This window comes from Elaeis guineensis, chromosome 1 (genome assembly GCF_000442705.2).
Source record: "Elaeis guineensis isolate ETL-2024a chromosome 1, EG11, whole genome shotgun sequence".
Lineage (NCBI taxonomy): Eukaryota > Viridiplantae > Streptophyta > Magnoliopsida > Arecales > Arecaceae > Elaeis > Elaeis guineensis.
This window is the reverse complement of record NC_025993.2, coordinates 102,034,627-102,053,627: the sequence shown is the minus strand read 5'-3', so window position 1 is coordinate 102,053,627 and position 19,001 is coordinate 102,034,627. Positions and strand designations below refer to the sequence as shown.

General features: G+C 34.3%; 1 long non-coding RNA gene across 1 annotated transcript; it reads right to left on the bottom strand.

Annotated features, from left to right (window-relative positions):
* Positions 1-972: 972 nt before the first annotated feature.
* On the bottom strand, positions 973-3,976 carry LOC140854762 (uncharacterized). Its single transcript, XR_012137915.1, has 7 exons — positions 2,619-3,976; positions 2,281-2,531; positions 2,006-2,206; positions 1,828-1,920; positions 1,626-1,748; positions 1,233-1,541; positions 973-1,105 (listed from the first exon to the last, which is right to left on the bottom strand). It is a non-coding gene; the product is annotated as an uncharacterized lncRNA (long non-coding RNA).
* Between the last annotated feature and the right edge of the window lie 15,025 nt (positions 3,977-19,001).

The window sequence follows — 19,001 nt, the reverse complement described above, 5'->3', positions numbered from 1 at the left end:
GTAATCTGGTATGGGAAAAAAATTTCATATCAGATTATCATATTTGATATAAAAAATAGAAGAGAGAGATGGTAAAAAAATTAGTGAACTCCATATTTATTTTTCGGAGAAAGAAAGTAAAATAAATGCCATAGGAGGGTTGGTATTTAATAAATTTTCAAGTGGTGGTAATCCATACACTACAAGAAAAAAGGTTTTCCACGATGTTTAAAAATGTCGTCAAAAGTTCTCCAAAACATTACTGACGTTTTTTCATGACGCTTGGCATAACGTCACCAAGATCGTCGCATTAGCCGCGTCGGTAATGACCATTCGTGACATTCGTCATAAAATATCATAGAAAGGATGGCAAAAGTACGACGTACACCTAAACATCGCGAAATGTATTTTGATTCAGCGACATTTTACCAACGTCGTGGAACAAAAAATTTTCATGACATTTTTCAAACATCATAAAATGTAAGTTGATTGAGCGACGTTTTATTAACGTCGTGGAAGAAATGTCTTTTGTGACGTTTGACAAACGTCGCGAAATATGATTGATTGAGCGACATTTTATTAATATCGTGGAAGAAATATCTTTTGTGATGTTTGACAAACATCGCAAAATATGATTGATTGTGCAATATTTTCTCAACATCGTAGAATGAACGAGGATTTTTGGCGTCATGGAACATTTTGCGACAAGGATGATAGCCAAATTTTGCTTCATTGATGGATCATAACCTGTATAAAATATTACATTTCATGGTATATATTCAAATACCAAGTAAATCATCCATTTTCAATCAATAAATCATTCAATAACTGAAATATGAACTCACATATAATTCATAATCAAGATGAATTCATACACAAAGTTTATAATCCAAAAAGTAAATTATCCAGATATCCAAAAAGATGGTATTTCCAACTAAAAGCACCAAGAGACCATATCTCTAACAAAAGCAAACAATTTACTTCTAACTAAAAGCAAACAAACTCATTATCCAACTATCTATAACAAAATAAATAGTTCATAAGTCGACAATCCAAAACACAAAAGGCCTCTCTACCATGCATGTCCTCAAAACCACACCTTCACAAATTCTTGAATCATGGGATCCTTGTCAAAAAGAAAAATGCAATCAATTAATTTTTTATATATTACAATAATAAAATACATATATTGTTCCATTATGCTTATAAACTGAAGTTAGGGATATATTAAAAAAATAACTTAAGTAACTTACATCATAAATCTGATAAAAAGATATTCTGTGATGCGCATAAAACTTCTAAAATCTTTTGTTGACGCTCCATCTGTGCTTTAATGTCTACAATCTCATTCTTCATCTCTTCATTATGCTTTTGTGACTGCTCCAACTCCTTTTGAAGTCTCTTCTTAGACATAAAAGAAGAACTCTGTCTTTCTGGACGAGGTCCAACTCCCAAACCATAGCATAATCTGATCTAGTCTTCAAAACTTTATCGCATATCTGGTCTGGTGTCATAGGATGTCCATCGAAAATGGACTGCTCTAGCACCTGCATCATTTCATTCTAACAAAATTCAAAGAGGATTAATTACAAAATAAAAACTAAGCTCACTTAAAATAGTAATCATAATTTTATTTTTGTCCTCACCCATTTTGCCTCACACTCAGGAGTTGTCCATCTACTTGGAGTATTACCATGACCTGGGGTGTAATGAGTACGATACCACAACATAATTCAATCGCACTCTTTTCCATTCAATTCATTCTCACTCTGTTTAAAAGATGAGTTACTATTGCAAAAAATTTAAATGTCAAATGATATTAGTCATAATGGAAGTACAATATCTCACAATCTTATGCCGTATAGGTACAAAAGCTTTTGACCCGATGTTTGCTTGGCACTTGACAAAACTTCTATATTTTTTGTTATGCTCACATGTTAGCTGAAAGAATAAAAAATTTTATGCCAGTCAACCTAAATTTAAAGGAGATATTTTTATATGCAAACATAATGCAAGTTATACTGACCTGTGTCTTTTTCTTGCTCTAGTAAGTACAAAGATCTATTCACTCTGCTGTGCTTACTGTACTTGACTTTGAGTCTTTTCCATGGTTAAGGTAATGCATATGAAGCCGATATCTTTGATCCTTTGACTTCAATGAAAGAAGCTTCTTGATGCTAGTACAAACTTCCTCATCCGTCCTTAAACCCTTGACATCTAGTTTTTGCTACAAACAAGTATTAAATACTAGTTAATAAATATGCATAGAATACAAAAGCAACTATAGTGATCTCTATTTACCTCTAGTTTGTCAAATGTAATCTGCATCTCCACCTCTGTTAATTTGGTCCATCTAGGCTTGACAGGTAAGATATTTCAAGCTATCATACCAAGCTCATTTGATAGCTTTGCAGATTGAATAGTATTAATAGGTCGTCCTTCTTTTGTTGAGATATTGATCTCTATTTTCTTACCAAGGGTCTTGTTTATTTTACTTAACCCAACCCCTCTAGTACAATCTCTTTTCTTGCATCCATCCATGCTCGTGGACTCTACAAGATAAGCAAGCAACAATAAGAATGTTAATTTGAAAAAAATTAAGCAATATTGCATAAAAATAAGTTTATAAAGATTCCTACCTATAGAGCTAACATCAGGAGTCACATCCATGATAGGATGTGTATAGTCAATAGGCTTTGGCTCGATATGTGGTGTATAGACTCTTAGCGATTGAGAGGAAGGTGGTGGAGCAGGAGGTGCGACTTCTGATGGTGTTGGATCTAGAAAAGCTGATGGAACATGGGTTGATGGTAATTGAGAGGAAGGTGGTGGACCCACGATACCATGACTCTGAAGAAGCTACTGGTACCTAGATAGAGGGGGTGCAACATCAGCTAGAGATGGAGCTGAAGGTGTGACTTCTGATGGTGTCGGATCTAGAGAAGCTGGTGGAATATGAGTTGGTGGTGACTGAGAGAAAGGTGGTGTAATCATGGTGTCATAGCTCTGAAAAAGCTGCTGGTATTTTGATCGTAACTATGATGGCAAAGCCATTCCCTGGATTGCTGGCTGCTAAGTGGAATACGGTGGATCTGGATCAATGGCTGCTGGTACTTTTTTTTTCCTTAGATAATCCTGGTGCCATAAGAATACTTGCAAATATATAGTCAAATGAAATCAATATCAATATTTTAAACTAAATCAACTAAAGTCAACTTTAAGATATTCACTGCATAGGCCAAGCACGTGTATCACAGAAAAACAATAGTTAGAGAAAAAAAAATGACAATGCTGCAGTCAGAATGATACCAGTAAGATGCACTTACCAACTCCAAATCAGCGACACCAATGAAACAATAATTTGCGGCATAACATTAGACAGTTGAGAATTAAAATAAATCATTGTCATGGTCATTGTCATTATCATTCTGTTCATCATCATGTTCGGTGCAATATTCTACCAAAGTATCATCTTTATCCTCGCTATACCTTTTGCTAACTCTTCTACTTCATCATGTAAATCTCGCATTGTATTCAACAAAGTGCCATCTATTATATCAGGTTCGACATCATCTCTATCTAATGACTCTATATAACATTCCTCAATATCTGCAGGAGTCATTCCAATACCCTCTTCATCATCAGAATCTTCCTCTATTGTTGCACCAATAGGGATGTCATATACATGTCTATACTAACATTCTTGCACAACACGTCAGTTTTGTCCCAGTTTCGTGTCTTGTAAATAATAAACTTGCTTTGCTTGGTTCGCAAGAATAAATGGATCATTGTTATACCATAATCTGGTTATATTTATGCTTTGCACATTTTTATCTATTCTGACATTAGCATTTCTAAATCCAAGATCATACCACTTGCACGTAAAAAGAACAACACTTTTATCCTTGATATAATCCAACTGAATAATGTCTGTTAGTATAGACATGTATATGAGGTCCACATGCTAATGCATATAAAGACTCGATTCTTCTTTCCTCTCCTACTCTGTACAATATTGCCATCTACCATTATGTAAAATAAATTATATTAGTTGAATATATAAAAAATAATATGTATGCGCACAGATAATTCGTAAAGTTTGTGTTCTCACCCGATGCTATACCCACAAAGAAAATTGTTCTCTATGTCTGTTCTCAATATTTAACGAACTTTACTCCATCAACTCAATCTTATGCTCTCTAGCAAAAAGATATTATTTAGTACCATATTTCTATATCGAATATTTAATAATAAAATTTAGATAGTAAAAATTTACTCAAAATAAGGCTCCATCTCTTCACAATTGGTAAGCACATACCAATGAGCCATTTCTTGCTCTTCTTTGGATAGAGAAACAAACTGAGTTGCTCCAAATGTCCTAACTTGTTGAAAAAATATTGTTATATCACCATCATTGGATTTATCATTGTTTTGCTCATCCATATTAAAATGGGTCTCAATACCTCGAAGGTATATATAATAAAATGTCAAACATTCCTTGACTATATATGCCTCAGCAATAGATCTTTCTGGATGAACTTTATTTCGAACAAATCTCTTTAGAGAGCCAAGAAACCTAAATTCAAAATTTAGAATAATTATATAACATAAATAATTACCTAAATTTAGAATTCAGAATCTAAAAAAGTTACTATAATACCTCTCGATTGGATACATCCATCGATATGCCACCGGTCCACCTAGCAAGGCTTCATTTGGCAAATGAACAGCCAAATGTACCGTCACATCAAAGAAAGCTGACGAAAAAATCATTTCAAGTTTGCATAATATCAAGGATATGTCTGTACACATCTTCTCGATGTCATCTAGAATCAAAGTTCGATGACATATTCTATGAAAGAAGTCGCCTAACTCCATTAATGCAGCTGTCACATCCTTCTTCAAAATTCCACATGTGCCTATAGGAAGAATGCTTTGTAGGAGAACATGACAATCGTGGATTTTTAGTCTCATAATCTTGTTTTCTTCAATATTGATACATCGAGATATGTTAGATGCATACCCATCAGAAAATTTTATCCCTTTAAGAAACTCACAGAAATTTTTCTTTTCAGTGTTCGATATTGTGTAGCATGCAGGAGAAATTATGTAGGATCCATCATTTCTCTTCATCAAGTACAATTTTCTTCAGATTTTCATGTCTTCCAAGTCGAGTCTAGCCTTGATAGTATCCTTCATTTTATCTTCAAGATTTAACAAAGTACCAAGGATATTGTCATAAATATTTTTTTCAATATGCATAACATCAAGGTTATGCCTCAATCTCAACTTACACCAATATGACAACTCAAAAAGAATACTCTTTTTTGTCCAATTCAACTCTTCTGCTGATCTCGGTCTCTTTTTATTGTTAGGATATTTTTCATAGTCTACGTTCTTTAAATGAGATAGTTGTTGCATCACATCATCTCCAGTTAGTAGGATAGGTGAGGGTCGATAGTCCACCTTGCCATCAAACCTCTTGCTCTTTCTCCATGCATGGTCATGAGGAAGAAAATACCGATGGCTCAGATAACCAATCTTGCTTCTCAATTTACGAGAAGGGGTATGCTTATTACAAACAGGACATGCCATATATCCTTTAGTGACCCATCCAAAAATACTACCATAGACTGAAAAATCATTAATAGTTCATAATAAAACTACATGCATTCGAAAGATTTTGCCATATGAAGCATCGAAAACATCAATACCCTTATTCCATAACTCATTCAACTCATCTACCAATGGCTTTAAGTAGACATCAATGTCTCTATCCGATGCTTTTGGACTCAAAATAAGCAGTGACAACATAAAGAATGACTCATCTATGTACATTCAAGGGGATAAATTATATGTCAAAAGAACAACAGACCACATACTATAGGCATTAGACATATTGCCAAATGGATTGAATCCATCCATTGCTAGGTCAAGCCTCACATTACGGGGTTCTCTAGCAAACTCTGGATACTGTTTGTCAAGGCTCTTCTAAGCTTCACCATCAGACAAATGAATCATGATGTTACTTTCACTTCTAGATCTGTCTTTGTGCCATCTCATTTCTTTAGCTATTTTTGTTGACATAAATAATCATTGCAGTCTCAATTTCAACGAAAAGTATCATAACACTTTATAAGGGATCTTCTTACCCTTACCATTATTAATCATTCATCTCAATGTTCTACACTTTAGACAACTGTCACAGTTTTCATACTCTTTCCAAAAGAAAGCACAATCATATTTACATGCATGTATTGGCACATACTCAGATCCAAATTCCGTAGGAAGTGATTTGCTGCATAGTAAGACTTTGGCAAGGATTGACCATTAGGCAAGACATCTCTTAGCAATGACAATAGCATATCAAATGACTTATTACTCCATTTGTTGTATACTTTCAAATGGAGCAACTTTACAATAAATGATAATTTTGAAAATTTTGTACATCCCAGATACAGTTCTTCGGTAGCTTCCATCAATAAATCATTAAAGACATCGGTATAAGAATGGCTAGCATCTGTAGAAACTCCCAAGTTTTTCTCAATAGGACAATTGTTAAAAAAACTACCGACATCATGTAACAAGTCTCTTATCCCATCATCATCATCATCCTCATTTAAGTCATCATCTGGCCCATCACTTTTTGTATCTAAAATGAAAATCTATCTTGATTATTGAAAAATTAAAATTCTGTCCGTTCGCCATGAAACATCCATCGGATGTATGATTGATCTATGCCAAATCTCAATAGATGATCGAAGACATTCTCTTGAGGCTCCATATAAATGTTCAAGCAATGTGAACAAGGACATCGAATTTCACAATCTTTGTCCTTGTTTTGAGCCACAAAAGTCATAAACGATTTGACTCTCTCTGTGTATTCATGAGAGAACTTAATACAATTCATCCAATGCTTATCCATGTTACATACAAATACCTATCATTAAAATTCCAACAAACTTTAGCAAATGTGCTATTTAGATCACATCTTTACAAAAAAAATGGCCAGAAATAAAGAGCAAAGGAACAAAAGCAGTAGAGCAGACATTAACACAGTAAAATATGAATTATTTATTTAGCTCAAGTATTTGACTGAATTAAATCTCTAAATATTTGCAGTCTCCTACAACTCACAACTAAAAATTTTTCTACTTTTTTATAATATCTCCCTTTCTCTCTCTCTCTCTGTCTCTCTCTCTCTCACACTCGCATAGACATACATGCATACATACATATGTATACATATACGTACATGTATATATACACACACCCCATGTATATTTAAACAGGGAATGTATACCATATTAAAGCTTATACCCTCTTAAAATGCAATGTTCAAAGAAGTGCAAGTTGCTCTGTCCGTCAGAAGAAGGTCAACAATGAAACTAAAATTCATGACTACAAAATTGATACAAATAAACTTTAAAACACCAACTAGCAAATATCATACAAGTCACTGTGCCTTGCACCATTTAAAGGCCCACCTAATGATGCCAATTTAAATGAAAAATCTGATTAGGTGGAACATTGTGCTTGAACATAAAATATTTTTAATAAGCAATTGCTTTTAAAAAGAAAGCCTCTAAGTTTCTACAGCACATTTGGGATATTTTTCATCCCTAGGAAAGGATTAACACATGCCATAAAGGGTGAGCCAATGCATGAATCCCACCATTGTGAGACCGGCAGCCTTACCCCCGAATGCAGAGAGACAATTTCTATATTTCAAATATATGATCTCCAGATAACAATGGATTAACCTAATTATTGCGCTAAAGCTTACCCTGATTAGCATGTTCCATACATGAGAACCAAAATGGCATATCCTATGCTACAGTCTGTACTTGTTATCAGACTGTCCAACATGCCTGAGAGCAAGTATCCCAACTATATATCTAGAGAACATAATGTTTTAGTTTTAACTTGCCATTACCCTTCTGCTCAATTCAACATGCTTACTGGAGCAATCAGAAGTCCCTTTCCAGTCTATGATATTGTAATAGTTCAATTGTACTAGATTGAGTAAACCTCTAGTTGACTTATTATTTATTTGTAGCCAGCAATCTCTTTTCTAATCCATCATTACCACATGTACAAATAACTGCATGAAAACATTTAGACATAGTAGAGAAACAGATTGCCAGAAGTTATAACCATAAGAAGCCTTCCACATTAATATTTGTCAGTCAAGGAAGAAGTTTTCCAAAATTTTACAAAATAGCATAGTAAGACAAAATGTTTTAGAACTATTAGAATTTTTTCTTTAGTGTTGGCATAGATAATGGATAGAATGTAAGAATGACAATGGAAAGCCAGATCGAGGAAGAAAACTCATTCTATTTACAACATCCAACAATTCTTCATTTGTAATTTTGCAGAGACATTGGCATGCATTCAAGGCCTAAGCCAAGGTGAAAAGAAGCTTAGATAATATGTTCTAAAACTAGTACATGGTGAATTCCATGGAAATCAGAAGCAACCTTGCAATCTTATTGTACCAAAGATTTCAAGAGTCTGATCTAATTAAACCCAAGCTATAGAGGAGTTTCTTTGATCTGGACCTGAAAATGAGGCATCATATGAGGATACATTTGCTTATTAAATATGACAAGTATTACATAAGATAGCATGCTGTCAAAAAGGCATCTGCACAAAATCAAAATTAAAACTAGATAAGAAAAAAAAACACAACATACAGGAGTCAAAAGTCCATGACTTCAATATCACAGCATGATTCTAAGATTGTCGGCCAGTATTTAACTTGAGTGACATTTCAAAAAATGCATAGAAAAAAATATGAAGCTACTGAAACCATCATTTCCAGTTTTAGGCAAGAAATTTTCTACTAAGCTATTAATATGATTAAGAAGTCAGAAGTGCACCAGCTGCATTCCAGCTGCAAGGTTGAATCAAACTCATTGCAAAGATGATAATATTACATGACATCTAAAGAAGAAATCTACATGACAATCAAATTCATCCAGTATATCCACACGCAAGAAAGAAAACAAACAAAGCCCAAAAAGAGGGGGCCATTTTACATTATCAATTTGTTCACCACAATATTACAATCATTTTCAATGCAACTAACATGCTGCAAACAATGCGTGCTTTATATATAGCTAGTCCATATGAGGCCAATGGTTCAGAAAAAGGATGATCATCAACCATTAGTAAACCCCATTAACATTCAATAGATTCAGATGTAGTCACAAATGATAATTGAGCAACAAACAGGTATGGCATCACTGGCAAAAAGAAAGCATGATTATAAACTCGATCAACTGCAACTAATGTATAAAATTCTGCAGATATAAACAATAGCAAGGAGTATACAAGTCTATTTTATCAAAAAAAAAAAAAAAAACTCCGAACGAAGGGGAGCACTCAGCTACGAGACCCACATATTCATTGTACCAGCTAGCCAACAAATTAGCAGCAACCTTCATTTTCGTATACAGTAATGAATAGGTATCGAAGGCCTGACATGGCTTGTCATAAAGACTCTACAAACAGAGTTACAAATTCTTTGGTAGAATGGTCAGGAACCGACCCCTTGCCTTTAATTATTTTCTTATATCGAATCAAACGATAAATATTTCACTGCATAAATGAAAGAAAGAATGAACTTTGTACGCTTGTCTGTGATACCTTTCGAAAGATGGCGGATGGAAAATTGGAGAGGAGGATGGAAATAGGAAGACGGCGGATGGATAGGACCCGATGACGAATGGAGAGGCAGTGATCGATGGTGGGACTCTTCGACGGTCCGTGTAGAGAGGAGGCGAACGGCGTGCAACGAGGAGAGCATGCGGCCGACCGACAGAGAGGTCATTGGGGAGGGAAACCGCACTCGTCGGAGGAGAGGGTGCAGAGAGGACGACAAACAGGAGAACGGTGTGCAGAGATTGCTAGGGGAGGGGAAGAGGAGGGAGGGAGGCGCTCGTTGGAGGAGATGATGCAGAGAGGATGATGAATAGGGGAATGTCATGTAGAGATTGTTTGGGGAGGGAAAGAGGAGGGAGGGAGGCACTCGTTGGAGGAGAGGGCCGGTCGCGGCATGCATTGGGGAGGGAAAGAGATGGAGGCTACTCGATCAGTCGGGAAGAGGAGGGAGGGGAAATTATTTTAGGGCTAGTTTTGAAAATGAGAAATATTTGGGATGGGCTCCAGCTGGGTGAACGATGGAAAAAAAAAAAAAAAAAAAAGAAATATTGGGATGTTTAATTAATTTGGGACTACAGTTAACGGTGGGCAAAATAAAAAACAATTGAATGCAAAACAGGTATAAAAAAATTAGATAAAAAAATAGATAAAAAAATTAGATAAAAAATTAATCAAAATATGATGTTTTAGCTTCAAACATCGTACAAAGATATTACAATTCATAATGTTTATCCAAATATCGTAAATGATTTATCTTATCAGCGATGTTTCATAACATTGCCAAATAATTTATGTTTTTGTGATGTTTCAATTTTTTAACATCGTGAAAAATCTTTTTTTTTGTAGTGACACTTGACAAAAATATTCTTAATAAAGCTGTATATATAATCATTGAATTTATTCTGATGTATTTTCAAATTCATTCAATAAAGAGTTTTAACAAAAAAATTAAGATAGAGATGGTATTTTACAAAGGGCTATATGATTATAGTCATTATATTGAATCTAATTGAAGATGATAATGTTATTATAGTATTAAAAGGTTATTTTATATTGAAGAGCATATTTATAAATTTTATCATATTCCTATATAGAATTATCTTCAACCAGATATAGTAATCTTTTTTCAGTATTATTTTTCAGAGTAATTTTTCTACCAACCAAATATAGTAAAAGTTATTTTCCTTTGTCATCATTTTTTTAGATAAATAATTTTTATGAATCATCAGATTATCTCATAATTTGACACACTCCAACCAAATAGACCCTAAGTGTTTTTATAATTGATGTTGTGGGGGAAACCTCCCAATCAAGACCAATCCTCTATAGAGGCGCACCTAAGACAAGGTGGTGAGGTTACGCTAGTTATGCATCTAGGGATCACTCATCCAGCCAGCCGCACAAGTGAAGCTTTCACATGACATCCATGACTAATTAACAACCTCGATATAAAAAATATGAGAGAGATTTCTTTCACGATGACGATCAGAACGTGGCCTAGCGACCTGTAGAGCTAGGCCTAACAAACACCGACTTCGGCTAGTGGCCTATAGACTCAACCTCCAAATAAAAGAGGTATGAAGGGGACCCCTCAAGGTCAGCAAAAGAAAGCAAACACTAACACTTCAAAGCTCTCACTCTGTGCTCCCGATTCTTGCTTTCTTTTCTCTCTACTATTCTCAAAGCTCCAGCTAACTTAAGCATCAGAAGGTCCCCTATCGGAACATCCCCGATGAGTCTGGACTTTCTTTGCAGATATTCTCTAGCACCATGGATCCAAGACGGCATCCTGCTCCAGTCACATCAGCACATCTCCGAGCTCTATAGTGACAGATTGGCAATAGAAGAAGGGCCTCAGACCTTTTTAAGAGAAAAAAAATGATGTGGATGAGAGCATAAAACTCCATGGCCTCCCACCGACGATCTATCATCGCAGCCAGAGTAGTGCCCCTCATGGATCTATTGTAGTATAGCCTCCGACCATGATAGATCCACATTCACTTGATGCCTTGGCTCAACAGATCCAGGTGCTGACTGGTGCTGTGCAGCAATTGCAATAGGTGGTGGAATGATAACAATGAGTGGAGCCAAACTCCCAAGTAGCTCCCTCCCATCTCAGCTAGCAATCTCATTCTCGAAGTCCGAGATCCACTCCTCAATGGCATTCCTATCACTCCCTTACTATAGTAGCTCTTTCTCCTTCCCGTCAGGATCCAAGGGAGGATGAACACTCGAGAAACTCTTCCTTTGCTAATGATTTGGTCCCGATTGGCTTCTCCAAGCTCAAAAGATCTCAACAAGAGAAGGAACTTAAAAGAAAAGTTCAAGACATCGAGCATTACCTTGGTGAAGTCCAGAACGGGCCTCATTGGAATAATGATTGCATCGACTTCAATTCCCTACCACTATTCTCTTGGACCATTCTAGAGGAATCAATCTCAAGTCAGTTCAAAGTACGTTAGCTAGAACTATACAACGGTTCCATAGATCCTCTTGATCATTTGTAAGATTATAGAATTCTCATGATGCTGCAGGATGCCTCAGACACCCTCCTTTGGCTTGCCTTCCTGGCCACCTTCAAAAAGTTAGCATGGGTGTGGTATTTTGTGTTAGAAAATATGTCTTAAAGTCAATCATTTGATGATTGTGTTAATTATAAACGTATATGAATTGATAAATAATAAAAATTATTTGATCTTTTTTATTATAAGGTTACATCTTCTAACGAACTCTTATGTTGTGATGAAGTCCTTAGAACTATTTTGATCGATAAAAGAGGATTTGTCGTATAGTCTTTAAATTGGTTCGCGACTAAAGATACGCTATTACTAGGACGATAGCGATATCAAGTGTAGTCGTTGTGTGCCATATGCATTGGTTATCCTTATAACCAAATAGTATGAAAATATTAATATTGCATGCAGGTGAGATATAAGAGTACATTATCATTGAACGTGACTAACTGTGGAGCACTCTGCTGTCAAGAATAGCTCGCGAAGGATATGGATATAAGTGTCCCTCTGACTTGAGATCACCACGGTGACTTGCAAGCAACTCATTGTACTTTGGTGTCAGACTAACTGAGTTTCTAATTCAGTAATGAAAGATTTTTGGATGCAGTCAAGTACTTATCAAGTTGGTGCATGAGTCAAGATGGGATTGACCCCTTTGAATTATTAGGAGTTAATGTATCAATGTATTTCAATATAGCAAAATTTGAGCTCGAATAATCTATGTGATGGATTTGAAAAAAATTAAAATATAATATGAATGACTTATCTAGGATTGATAGTTAAATTTTAGATCATCTTCGAGCATTAAGGTCAAAAGGATGAATTATACGGTAACCATACGTCAGTAGGTTCTTAAATGTTGCTTCACCTTCATTCAACCTATCCGGACGTCGGATCACCATTGCTAGATACTTACATCGATTGATTTAGATTATTTCTGTGCTACTGACTTAGGTTCGAACCTATGGGGTCACACTTAAAAGAGTTTCTGACTGATCATGTGATTTGGTTTGGATTCAAATAAAGAAATAAGAGTCCATATAGGATTGGACTCTCCTTCTCCCCATGCGCCTCCAATTTTGATGCCAATTTTCTCCATGCTGAAATGGTTTTTGCATGAACTTTTCAACATGCTAAGAAGCCCTCTCACCCTCCTTTCTTACATCCAAGTATGGGTAATATCTGATTTTTGTGGAAGGTTCAAATATGATTTGAAATTGGTAACTATATATAGATAATGTTTGACATTATCTACAAGTCCACATGTCACACCCTTTATCCTCTTGATTTTGTGCGATAAATAAAGAGATATGGGGTTTAGAAAATCAAAAAGGAATCAGTTTTACCATGAAAAATATGTGGGAGCATCCCATGTTTCCTTTTGGGCATGAATTGATGAGAAGGACGACATATCTTGATAAGAGTCCAAGATCCTTAGGACTCTTCACCCCACCTCTTACATGCAAAAATAAAAAGATTTTTTTTTTATTTTGTATGTGTAATAGAGAAAAAAATAGCTCTTCATGGTGAGGGTCTTGGGGCATGAGTTTATGGCATGAAAAAGGGAGAGAAGAGTTCTCTTCTCTTGGGTGAGCGCAAGATCAAAAACCTAGGGTTTAGACCTTAGGGTTTGGGAAGAGAGAAAAATATAAGAGAAAATTATTTCTTCTCCTTTCTTCTTTCACATCCTCATCTTCTCTAGATGATCATCTTTAACCTCTAAAAAGATTTCAGAGATTTGAAGAAAGAATCCAGATTAGCCAAGAAGAAGATCTTCACACGAGCTAACACTCTCGAGAAGACCGATCAGATTGGAACTTCGAGTGAATTTTTTATAGAGGCTGGATGAGTGTGTGGCTGCAAGCAACCAGTAAAGATCTTCTCTACCATATCTCTCAGTAGTGATGATCATCGATCCATGCTCAGGTATCGAGTTCTAAACTCAGATTAGAAATAGATATGATCTACTGCTCACATGCATGCATGCTGATTTTATCTTCAGTATTTTTTAGATTTTATATACAATATATCATGTCATAGATCCTAGTGTAGGTTAATTTGATAATTAGATCATATGTATGTTAGATTAATTTGATTAATCTAATTATCTTCCACTATAATTTATTTAAAAAAAATTTGAAATATATGTATGAAATCGTCTATATTCACTAACAGTGGTATCGGAGACTAGGATCGTTATGACATGATTTATGTGCATATTAAATTTAAAATTTAATTTAATTTAGATCTGATATATGATATTTTGATTTAAATTTAATTAATGGTTGATTGCATAAATTGACATAAGATTGTCCAGCTGTAGGGTTTATCCCTTACAGTGAAAAAATTATCCTAGTTTTTGCTGATTGTTGATAAAATCTAATTTTATGTATTATATATGATGCTTATGATCTGATTTAGATATGATCTAAAGTTATAATCAGATTTGATGTAATTTAGATTAGATCTAAATTCATGCATATGTGATATGTGATTAGATTAGATGATCCGATTAGCAAGTACTTAGATTGGGTTGATCACCAGGCCGTCCAATCATAAGAGTAAGAAGGATTTAAAGATTTTCTCTTTTCATTCGATGGGATGCTCTTATGGCATGTAGGGGTGCCATGTGATTAGATCCCATGAAGAAGAATGCAAAAGGAAGAACTTATTTTTTTGCAAAATCCTAAATCTTGAAACCCTAGGTTTGTTGTATGTGATATAAAGTTGTATGAAAAATAAAGCATCTAATCTATATGATTAAAATTATTTTAATCATAAAAAAAATAAAATCTCAAATTATAAAAATTTTAGATATGATCTAAAAATATTATGATTGATTTTATTTTAGTGGTATGCAAGAATTTTTAGATCTGAAACTCCTTAAATCGTGCTCACATAATTGTCGAATTGATCCAGTTTTGAATTGAGTTGACCCAGTCTCCTTGTGTAGCTGGCTCAATATTGATAAAGTTGATCCACTTTCAGAGTAGAAAGTCTTTGCATAATATTTATTATAAATTATTTATAAAATAAAAAGATTAAAATTATTTCAAACCTAAACCTAAGTGCATATTATTGCTGAAACTTAATTGAGAATTAAGTGTAGAATCGATTAGATCTATAATTGTGATTTAAGATCTAATGACATTGCATAAAAATATGAGGGCATGGGTTAGCTCAAATCAGGTCCTTTTAATTAGGTTAGACCTAAGATTTGAATCAAAAAATTAATTGACTATGTAAAGAAATTGATTAAGTCAAATCAAATATTGAACTAGATTAATCAGGATTTCTCTAATACAATAGTTGCAGATGGTCAAGTCCATATCTTTGATTAGACCAAATAGATCTTGATTGTGACTCAGTGGTTGAATCCAAATCATTAGGTTGGTCAAATCGAAACTAATTAACTAATTGGTGTCTAAGGTAAGTTTGATATTTCGACCAGTGGTTTTTAATTTGGGAGCGGCTTACTTGGCCATTTCGATGGTGTTTAAGGCAAGCTTAGTAGACCCTCCCACCGATCTCAATTACCTGACCAATTTGATTGATTATGTCTTGATTAGATCGCTAAGTGATTTGAGTGGACCCATGTCATTAAGGTTGATCAGTGTAACTAATCTAGGTGCCATTTCAACCAGCATGACCCTAATCCAATTCAATGACTTAGTAAAGTCAGTGGGAGGATTGTGGTTTATTGGTTGATCTCTTTTCATCTCTTCTCTAAACTGATTTTTAAATTTTTTAAATTATTAGGTCCATAAAATAAGCTAGTTATGGGGATAACTAGATCATAGCCTTCCATTAAGGTGACGATAATAGGTCCATTATTTTGATTGACATTGTAGGTGTCATCCATCTGATGTTCTCTCTAAATAATGAAATTATCATTCATCATATGATAATTTTGTTGTACTCTCTGATGATGGTTGGGTTGATCGAGCCATCCTCAGATTTGATCATTCATTAGTTAGAAATGCTGAGTAGGTTCGTGTTAATGATTTGACATAATCAGAACTTTTAGTAGAGGCCCATCACCTACTAAAATAAAATCTAAGATAAAATTAATTACTAAAAATTATTTAGAGAAATAATTGATTGAGAACCTATCCATAGGTGCATATAGATTGATCGAGCCATCTTCGGGCCTGTATGTAGTCTGTGTGGATTCTAGTACCTACTAAGAAATTAAGATAATTCTTCGAATTGGAGGTAGAGGCTACTTATTCATATAAAATAGTGAAAAAATTTTTAGACTAAAGTCTAAGTCTTTAGACTTAATCAATTCATAAACATAGAGGTCTTGTGTTTTTCTTTCAGTTATGACTAGATGTCCGTTGCTCCATTCACTGTTTGATAGTGACTTCTTTATAAAACTCAACTTCGATAGATAGTATCGAAAGTTTTAAATAGTTCTAAAGCACGAATGGATCCTAATATGATTATAGATCCAGCATCTAAAGTTTTCATGTCCAACACACATGATGCGATCAAAAGTACTTGTTAGAAGTAGCCAAATGATCATATCACCATGTGATATTTTTTGAGAGTAGTGAAAAATCATGAATTTAGTTATAAATTCGATGATGCTCAGTGAAAAAAAATCTTTCAAATATTGAAGGAGTTTTTTTACATCTCTGAAGATATATCTTCAGTGGGATAACCATTCTTTGAGAAAAAAAAAGAAAAGAAAGTGCTAAAGACTCATGCTTGGGCTGAGGAGTCGGAACTGACAAAAGAGTCTAAGGTTAACCTAATCTGACAGAGTCTCTTGACCCGAACAGGCTAAGAAAGATAAATTAGTAAAAGATTGCTGGACAAGGTACTTATATGATAACACTTTGTGATTTCTCTATCTGTGACACTACTATCTAGATATTGGATATCGAAAGTCCATGCAAATTATTGCAACGACTTCAGATGAGTAAAAAATTTGAAAACAGCAAGAGGTTCCTGAATGTTGGAGATGGAAGTTATGTTTCAATCTTGATTTTAAAAATTCTCAAGCAAGTTTTTAATTCTAACAATATTATTTTAGTAATTATCACTATTGTCTAATAATTTTTATGATATCATTATGAATGATATCAAAATCATATGGACAACTAAGAAATGGCATTTACAAATAGTCACAGCCTGTTAGTATATTGTACACAATAAACTAACTCCTTAAAGTAGCTAATGTTACAAATGTCTATCTTTGATAATTTAGGCTTGATCATTTAACAAGAATAAGATCAACAGAAGATAATTCTCAAAGTCAATGATTGTGAATCATTGTCAACCTATCAATCCTATCTCTTTAGTAAGATGATCGAATCATCTTTTTTTAGAAAAAGTGAACGAACCAATGATATTCTGAATCTAATACATACTGATGTATTGGATCTACGAACATGTTTGCCATAAATTTAAATTATTTAAAATATTTAAATGATTTTATAATTAGGTAGAGAAATAAACTAAGAAGAGCATTGAAACTCTTTGGTTAGACCAAGGAGGAGAATATTTTTTTGATGAGTTTTTGATATATCTAAAAGAGAATAGGATTTTTTCTTATTGGAATTAACTTTGTTAGACATGTTCGATCTATGATGGGGTTTGCAAGTCTGCCAGTCTCCTTTTAATGTTATGCTCTTAAGACTCTTATTATGTTCTAAGTTGGATTTCAAATTAATCAATCGCAATGACTCCATATGAGATATAGACTAGATGTAAGCCGATATTCTCTTTTCTTAGGGTTTGAGAGTGTTTGGTTTATATCAAGTAATTGCAAACAGATTAGCTTGGATTCCAATCTTATATATATTATTTTGAAGTGTAACCCCAAAGAATCTAGGGGATATAACTTCTACCTTACTAAATGAACAAAAATTATTCAGCATTTCTTTTAGAAAAGTACCTTGGTGAAGGAACTGATGCCTTTAATATAGAACTTGTGAAGTTCGACAGGTAGAAGAACCGACATAATCTAGTGAACCCATAGAACCAAATTTGATTAGATCATATCTAAAACTCATTGAAGAGGCATCATTAAGGAGATCCGATAGAGTACCGCATCTGTCGGATAGCGACTTCGATTTCTAGATCTGGGACGTGATCCTGTGGAACTCGATAAGAATAACAAGGATCTGATCACCTATATGGATGCCATACAGAGGTTCGACTCTGATTAATAGCTTGGAGCCATAGAGTCTGAAATGGAGTCCATAAAAATCAATGGTGTATAAACACTCATTGATTCACTCGATGGGATAAAACTCATAGGGTGTAAGTGGATCTTCAATAGGATTAGAGAGCGCAGATGAGAAGGTGGAGATCTACAAAGCTTGTTTGGTTGCCTAAAGATATCGTTAACATTATGGTATTGATTATAATGAGATATTTTCTCCTAAAATAATGTTAAGTATTTCAGAGTTGAAACGTGCATTTTGATAAATGATCAAAATATATGGCTTCATTGAGAATGAAGAAAAACCTTGCAAATACAAATGGGTTAATAATTTTGTGAGTATATTTCTTATTTTATATATGAATGAAATTCTCTTAATCGAAAATAACATTCTTTACATTACAGGGAATAAAAGTTTCATCGTTATCATTATTCTCCATAAGGAACTTGGGAAAAGGCACCTCTCATCCTAGGGATGAAAATCTATAGAGATAGATCTAAGCGACTGCTTGGGTTATCCCAGTCCAACGTACATAGAGTATTTATGAGTAAAATTTGTTCTATCATATACACCATATATGAGACCGGATATGGTATATTTATTAGGGTAGTGAGTGAATATCTATAAGATCTAGATGAGAATCACTGGAAGGTCATCCTTAAGT